Consider the following 8,579-nt stretch of genomic DNA (forward strand, 5'->3'; position numbering starts at 1 on the left):
TATTTATCTATTCCTTTTTTATTCTAAACATAAGCCAATTAAGCTTAAACTTTCTAGGCTTTATTGTATGTACTTCAACTTTAATGAGGCGTACATGTTTACTTTCAACATTGAAAATTTACAGCAATTTCAATCAAATTTATATTTGTATACTAGGTCGAGTCTTAAGTAATGTCGTATTTTTTAATGAAAACAAAAGTAGATTTTTTTTAATAAATTTTATTTAATAATTATATTACATAATTTCCATTATTGTTAATGACTGTCTCCCATCTGTCAATTATTTTTTTTATTTTCTCATTATATTATGTATGTATGTACGTTTGTTTGACGGAAATATGTACTTACATACATATGTATGAAATTCTCTACATTTAATAATACGATAGAAATAAATTGGGGTCGCTAATGGTCAATGGTTAAAACAATGCATTTTAAAAGAGGCACAATTACCTACTATTAAATGAATACATGTGTATATGTGTATATATGTACATACATATATACCGTTGTGTCAAGTTTACTATAAAAAGCACTAAACGCAGAATTCTTGACCTTTGTGTTCGTCGTCTAATTAATTCCACTAACACATTACCTGTTGCACTCAAATGCATTTCAAAATGTACAAAAAAACATATACACACTTTGACGACAGCGCTATTATTTGTAAGTACATATATGTTATCTTTTTACTTACATTAAAATTTCAATATATTAGTAATATTCAACATTTGTTGCCGTGACGATGAAAATTTGGAATAGGTGTTAATGTATGTCGAGATTGGAAAATAAAGGTTTGTAGTGTATTAATTAGTTTTTAAAATAGATTTTTAAATAAAATAATTGCATTGGGATAATTTAGCTTTACAGACAATGGTGAATATGTAAAATAAGAGGAATATATCTATATTTAAACTTTACTTTAGATGGTATTCACTAAGTACACTGAATTTTACTTACCACTTACTACAATAAATAGATATTTTTCACTATTACATGGTATGCCTTCTAATGGTGAAAAATATCTAATTATATATAGAAATATCTTTATTTCTAATACTTTTATCTATAAAATATACATATACTATCCACATAGCACCAATTAACTTTATTTCAAATACTTTTAACTATATAATAGATACATTTCATTTAGCGCACCTTATTTTATTAGAAAACATACAAACAAATTTTAAATAAAAATATAGTCAAATTAAAAAAATAAAGATAAATAAAAAATATTTTTTTTCATAAATAAAAACATACATGGTATAAGAATATATCACAAAAAAATAATTTTTGTAGAAATAATATTAAAATTGTTGAAAAAAATTCTGACGGAAATGTGTGTTTTAGTTTTTAAAGTGTTAATAAATTAATGGTAAAAGTGAGAACGCTCGACAGGAAAAACGGGGCTAGATGTTGGTTGCCATTATGCCGGTGCCAGACATGTGTTCAAAGATGTGATCAAATAAGTGTTCACATGTGTGGCACGGGCATTTGATACTTTTGTCATATATTTGATCACTTAAGTGCGCTTTGCCGTTCCGTGTCGGTTTTTTAGCGCACATCAAAGGGATAAAAGTCCAAATGTTTGTGTGCCTGCCACACTGCGCGAAGCCCAGTTGCGCGAGCCTAGTTGATCAATTCTTTGAACACATATCTGGCAGATACAACAATACATATGTGACCAAATGTGTGAGCAAAGTCTTCGAAGAAGTGATCACTTCTTTGAACTCATGTCGGGCACCGGCATAATGGCAATCAACATCTAGCCCCGCTTTTCCTATCGAGCGTTCTCACTTTTACCAAAATAATTCCAATAATATTAAATTTTCTCATGTGCAATATATTTGTTGAATGTTAGAATAACTTATTTAATTTGGAATACAATTAACTAAAGTTGAATTTTTTTTTCATTGGATATATTTGTTATGCTGGCACGTTGTTTTTATGAAAGTGAATATGGTCAAAATTAAAGTTCAATTAATTAAAAAAAGTTGGTGGTATATAAATATTATACCTATGTACGTTTGTATGTATGTACATAAATTAGTGTTCATGACCTTCAATCATCATTTCAACGTTTCCAATATTTTTGGCCTTTCCAATTTTTGTCTAATTTGTGCTTTGTCCATCTACCATACATTTGCCTAATACTCAAACCCAGTTTTAATGATACACATGTAACTAAGAATATCAGATTATTTTATTAAAAATTATGAAAGTATTGTATGTCCAATTTTTTGAACAAATATAATTTTTAAAAACAAAACCGAATGAAAAATTATCAAAAAAATAAATAATAGAACAAAAACAAAAAAAGAGTGATATAAAAGTTAGCTCGGAAGCTTTTCTTAATTAAAATTTGAATAAATCAAATGAAAATTTGATTTATGGCAAACATGCGTAGATCAATCGTTCAAAAAAGGTAATCAAAAAGTTTCAATAGCTTTTGGCAATGAAAATTAATCAATATTATCTACGCCATCTGAAATATTGTCTTTCAGATACTGAGACGTGCTTGTGAATTATTGGTATACATTTTAATTCAAAATAACCACAAACATTAAGCTACAGCTAATCAACATTATGTATTTCCAATATTTCTACTTTTCTCGTGGGGAATTGTCTGCATACTGAATTTTCGGGTCTACCTCACGGCACCGATAGTGAAAAGGTCGAAAAAGCAAATATCGGAAGGCAAAGATCGAAAATCGAAATATCTTAAGTCGAAAGATCAAAAAAAAGGGTGCATGATAAACGGTACTATGTATATATAATATATACGAGTGGCATGCGGTGAAATTATCTCTCTTTTTGTCATACAGCCTTGTTTAATGTGCGCGTGCAGGATACGAGAGGAAAAGCCTGTTCCTCTTGTTCCTGTTGTATCCTCGCTCGCGCAAATTAAGTGAGGATGTACGACGGGGGGAGAGAGAGAGTTTTACCGCACGCCACTGATATACATATACATATAATAAACGAATATTTTCAACTTGTTAACTGTTGACTTTTTCACGGTCACCCTGAATCTTTAGTTCCATGACAAATGAATAGACCAAAGACAATTTCACAAAAGATCGATAGATGTTGAAAACAAATATGAAACAAACTTTAATAGTAATTTTATTTTATGTGAAACTGTCCAGTGCAAATCTATCACGTTTGGGAAACAAAGCCACAATTAGTTTTCAATGGATTACGTACAATATTTATTAAAGTCCACATACAAGGATTATTTCGATTGAATACACATACATACATAGTTAAAATTTTAGTTGTTTTTTTTTCATTTGGTACCTGTTTGTTGAGGGATAAGCGAATGCATTAATTTTTGATTTGTTCAGAGAGCGGTGCAAACGAAGGCCGGTCGATGCATTCAATGCATTATGCAGAAGCCGCAAACATGCTCCGCTCGGAAATCTTTAATGAACATAGTCATCGGTTTTGGCGTCGGTGCATTCGCCGGCATTAAACTTTTACAGACGGTGGACTGTCCTTAATGTTTTATTCGTGTCGTTGGCCACCTGTACACTCTGGCCAATTTGCTGGAGACGCGGCAAGACGACACTTCCGCCGCTAAGTGGTCAGGTGCCTCCATTGCCGGAAGCACCCTTTTCGACGCCGAACCGTGGGAAAACTCCTATTCAAGAATTTTACACGTGTCAATTTGTACGCACCTTCAACTGAGTCAGACCCAAACTCCCGTTCGAAGACATTTTTATAATTTTTAATACTTTAGTATCAATAGATGAAGTTTTCACGAGAAATTTTGACCAATTTGAACTTAGAATCGATCACTAATCACGTTTCCATGGTTTTTACAAGTTTTTTTTCATTAGTTTCACTAACCGTCTGTTATCACTAGTCACCGGAGCCTGAGGGGGCCGTGTATTGTTCAAAGGTTGTAAATGCATTGTTAAAGGTTTGCCGAACAATGGATAGCACTGTGACTATCCTACCTCTAGTTATCACCGATAAAATTTGTGAGCTGATTTTCAAATCACAACTTCAGAGTGATTTGCCCACACCCAGGGTCGCCGAGAGAAATCCCAGGCCCTGGAAAAATAATTCCGGGCTTTATGATAAACTAAAAATAAGATATTATAAATATATTTATAATATGCGATATCAGAACTACTAGAAAAATACCTATATTTATTTTATTTATTTATTTATATAACATACTTGAGGGAGGCGGCAAAGCCGATAGCCCCAAGGGGTTTGATTTTTACTGTATATGTAGATTAAATGAGAAAAAGTAAAATACATTCAAAATGACAATATGAAAATAAAAATAAGAAAATAAGTAAATATGTAATGTTGGTTGGTAACATCGAAAAAAAATCATAGTTTGTATGATGACGATATCAATTCCGCTTTCGATTTCGATTTTGTTTCCGGATTACTTTTTCAGTTTTTTTATCATTTCCAGATCCGGATGCCTTTTTCAAGATTTTTTTTATCATTTCCAGATCCCGACCCATTACTGTTTCAGTTCCTGATCCCGATTACTGTTTCAGTCCCGGATCCCGATTCCCTTTTCAGTTCCAGATACAGATTCCTATTTCAGTTCCTGATTCTGATTCCTGTTTCAATTCCAGATCGCGATTCCATTTTCAGTTCCGAATCCGGAATTCTTTTTCAGTTTTAGATCCGGATGCCTGTTTCAGTTCCTGATCCCGATTACTGTTTCAGTCCCGGATCCCGATTCCCTTTTCAATTCCAGATCGCGATTCCATTTTCAGTTCCGAATCCGGAACTCTTTTTCAATTTTAGATCCGGACGCCTATTTCAGTTCCAGATCCCGATATCTTTATCAGTTCTGGATTATTTTTATATAAAAAAACCATTAATTTTTGATTGGCTGTCATTAAATTTTTTTTTCGATTATTTAATTCGATAAATTTAATAAAATACAAGTGAATTTTTACCATAAGATTAACCATGTTTAATCGGTTTATTTAATAAATACCGAGCGAAGCCTGGTAAAACCACTAGTATATATTATATGTTGGTTGTTATTTTTTAAAATAATTGAATAAGAAAGTATGATATAACAGGTACAATTTCACGGTTCGGTGATTACTTGTCAAATGAATCATACTTAAATTTTTTCGTGAAGAACACGTGTTTAAGGGGTCGAAAAAAATAGTGGAAGAAAAATCGAAGAAGAGTAAACTGCCACTTCCGGTTGAGGGATGCTTACCAAATTTTATATATAACTTGGTATTACGCTTAAACTTTTAGATATGAAATTTCAGTTCAATAAACGAAAAGATTTCTGAGAAAAACATAAAAAACCTCAATTCGATATCGACGTACATACATATTGACGTCGGCTATGATTAATTAAGATAATGTTTATTAATTTATGATTGTAAATCATTAATTTTTGCATGCCCGCTTTTACTGATTTTTTTTCTGTATATGTATTATGGAATCTCACTGATACTGCCAGCTCTTTGAGGATGGAGATGTTCGTGCGTCTTACGGTCCATGGTATGCGCAGCATCCGTCTCCAGCACCACTTTCGAATGAATCTACATAGAATGTAAAAGTTTCGCTTACATTTCTTCAAATATGGGAATCACCTTTATCGATCATTATCAAACCTATGTATGTCAATATAAAGAAAAAATATCACTGAAAACACTCAAGGGGGTGGGTTTTGGGAAGGATCGCAATCGTACAGACTAGACATGCCTGCGTTTTTTTTGCATGTACAAAATAATCTAAAAACAAACACGTGTCGCGTATCACTCTGTATGTTTGCACCTTAAGATGCGCCTTCTCGTCACCCCTTGTTAATTTTACAAATAACATATAACATATTTTTTGCACGAAGCATCGTCCCAACGTCGATCTTTGGTTATAACCGTTACTTTTTCAGTTTATGTCTCACATAAACTTTATATTTCAAGCGTTTACACGTATTTCTGTATATTTTTAATTCAATAATAAATGATATAAGGAATTAAATAAAGTCATGATGAGATGCGTGGCGCGCCTATAAACGTCTTATGGCCAAACGCCATTTGTCATACATATAGTCAAAAGTTTTAGGTTCTCGTGTCTGGTGTATGTATGGTGTTTAGTGGCGGATAAAAGGGAAATAGTATCGAAAGTTAAGGGATGCGAACATAAAATAATTAGATATCATCGTCTATTCGAGTTTGTGAAACGATAGATCGGGACTATTAAAAAGAAAACATGATATTAGAGATTAAACATTCTTACAGTCGAACATCCTTATCGCCTGTGCTGTGTGCATTGAAGAAATATAATGCTTTGAATTATGTGGCAAAACATCAAATTGGAAAGGATGCGAAACTATAAGTTCTTAAAAACTAATTTTAAAAATTTGTTTTTGATAACAATGAAAGTATAAAAAAAAAAAGAAAAATCGTACGTTTACTTATATGAAGTTTTCTTGATAAGCCCCCAATGTAATGATCAAAACACACTCAAAAGTAATCGGCGTGTCTTCATGTCATTGCTAATTTTTTTTCAAATTTAGGAATCACTGTCAAATCTATGTTAACACAAGGATAATATATCACCGAAATCACTGCAGGGGGCGAGTTTTGGGAAGGTTTGCGAAGGTACAGACTAGGCATGCCAGCATTTTTTATGCACGGTCACAACTATCTAAAAAAAACACGTACTACGTACCACTCTATCCACACCTTTAGAATTATCGAAATTTGAAAAAAAAATCACTTAAATAATAAACACATCGTAGTGTAGTTTCACTACTAACTTTTATATGTGTACATATAGTATAAGTAACTTCGATACAAGGATCGACCAAAAACTTTTTATTTTAACTAGAAGGAACATGGGAAGTTTTTCAAGTCTTGCAGACTACTACATACTTTGTAGCTTTGAAACAGTTGCAAAAATTGACATTTGGAAGACTTCTTACAAAAAAAAACCTACATATCTATTCTCAGTTTAACAACTGAAACTACTAATATTTGTATATTAGTCGTATAATTATATAGAGCTTTGTATTTAATTTATTTCTTATATCACGACACACAAATAATATACTATACTTGAAACAAAGTACCTACATATATATAAACACTATCCCAGATATATACACAAGCACACTTTAAGTTTTACAGATATGCAGATATAATGAATATTAATAAAAAAAAACTTATATCGGATTAGACACCATTCGACAAAATTGTTCATAGGGGACTTGTTCAATTACTATCGTGTAGGGCTGCTATGGGAGTATTCATAGGTACATATGCATATGATACATATGTACATATATAGAGTTTAATTAAACGGATCGGTTCAGCGATTCCGATATAAATTTACGTTGTTACCTCTTTAATCAGAGGTCGTTGTGTGTGTAGTGACCCTCCGATAGATAGTTTACCAGAGTGGCGTGTTCGTCGACCCTATTGTATTTAATATTGGAATATTGTCATGTGAGCATAATGCCAAAAATATCCAACGTACCTTTAATAGCCGACAGGTAGTATGTCTGTGGACCCCAAAATTGAATGGAAAATGCGTCAGTAACGGAGGATGAGATATAATGCATAATACTGTAGGCAAAATAGCTCACAAATCTGCGTATAATTAAATGGGGATCATTCGGGTTTACCCACTATTTGCTTTTGATCGTTAACAAAAGCTTTCTTTGTGGTCAAAAGGTATTAGTCAAGGAAGCACGGAGATGTTTTCGTGTTTGAATAATAAAATATCACTGTCGACTTCAGTGAAAAATGTTATACTTGATCACATGGCTGAATCGATACTATTTGTCAAAAAATATTTCCCAAACTCGAATGAGGATAAAAGGAACAATTGGATAAGAACACCATTTGCAAAGTCCTTAAAATATAATCATATTACGTCAACAGCCCAAGAAGATTTGATCGATATCAGATCAGATAATTTGCTTGAAGTGGAATTTAATGAAAAAAGTATTTCAGAATTTTGGTTAGGGCGACAGCAAGAATATCCTGCTATAGGAAAAGAAGCCCTGGTAACTCTTATTCCTTTCGCGACTACGTATGCGAAACAGCATTTTCGTCATTTATTATATTAAAAAATAACCAAAGGTCATGCCTTTCCACGGAGACTTTGGAAGATGCTTTGCGAGTTAGAATTTCTGATATTGAACCCGATATTGATTTGTTATGTAAAAACATGCGACCTCATCTGTCGCATTAAATTGTTTCATGTGTGCATAGTTTTTATTTAAAAAAAATGCTTTTAAGCAAGTTCCTATAATTTTGTGCTGAATATAAATATATGTATTATAATTGTAATAATTACTGCCAAATAAACCTTTAAACTAGAAAAAAAAAATTTTTTAGGGGCCGGGAATTAATTCTTTCAGATTTAGGGGGTCGTGACATGAAAGTAATTCGGAAGCATTGATGTAGATTACTGTTATTATTTATGTATGTTTTTGTTTTATTTTTATAATGAAAATGTAATTTTAAAATAAAGAACGCAATTTTTACCGATTCTTGCGTTGAAATTTTATAATTTTGTTCTAAAATTGGAACCATCCCTACCCTACCATAAAAATAAATTATTCATTG

The sequence above is a fragment of the Arctopsyche grandis genome, chromosome 2 (genome assembly GCF_051622035.1).
Source record: "Arctopsyche grandis isolate Sample6627 chromosome 2, ASM5162203v2, whole genome shotgun sequence".
Taxonomy (NCBI): Eukaryota; Metazoa; Arthropoda; class Insecta; order Trichoptera; family Hydropsychidae; genus Arctopsyche; species Arctopsyche grandis.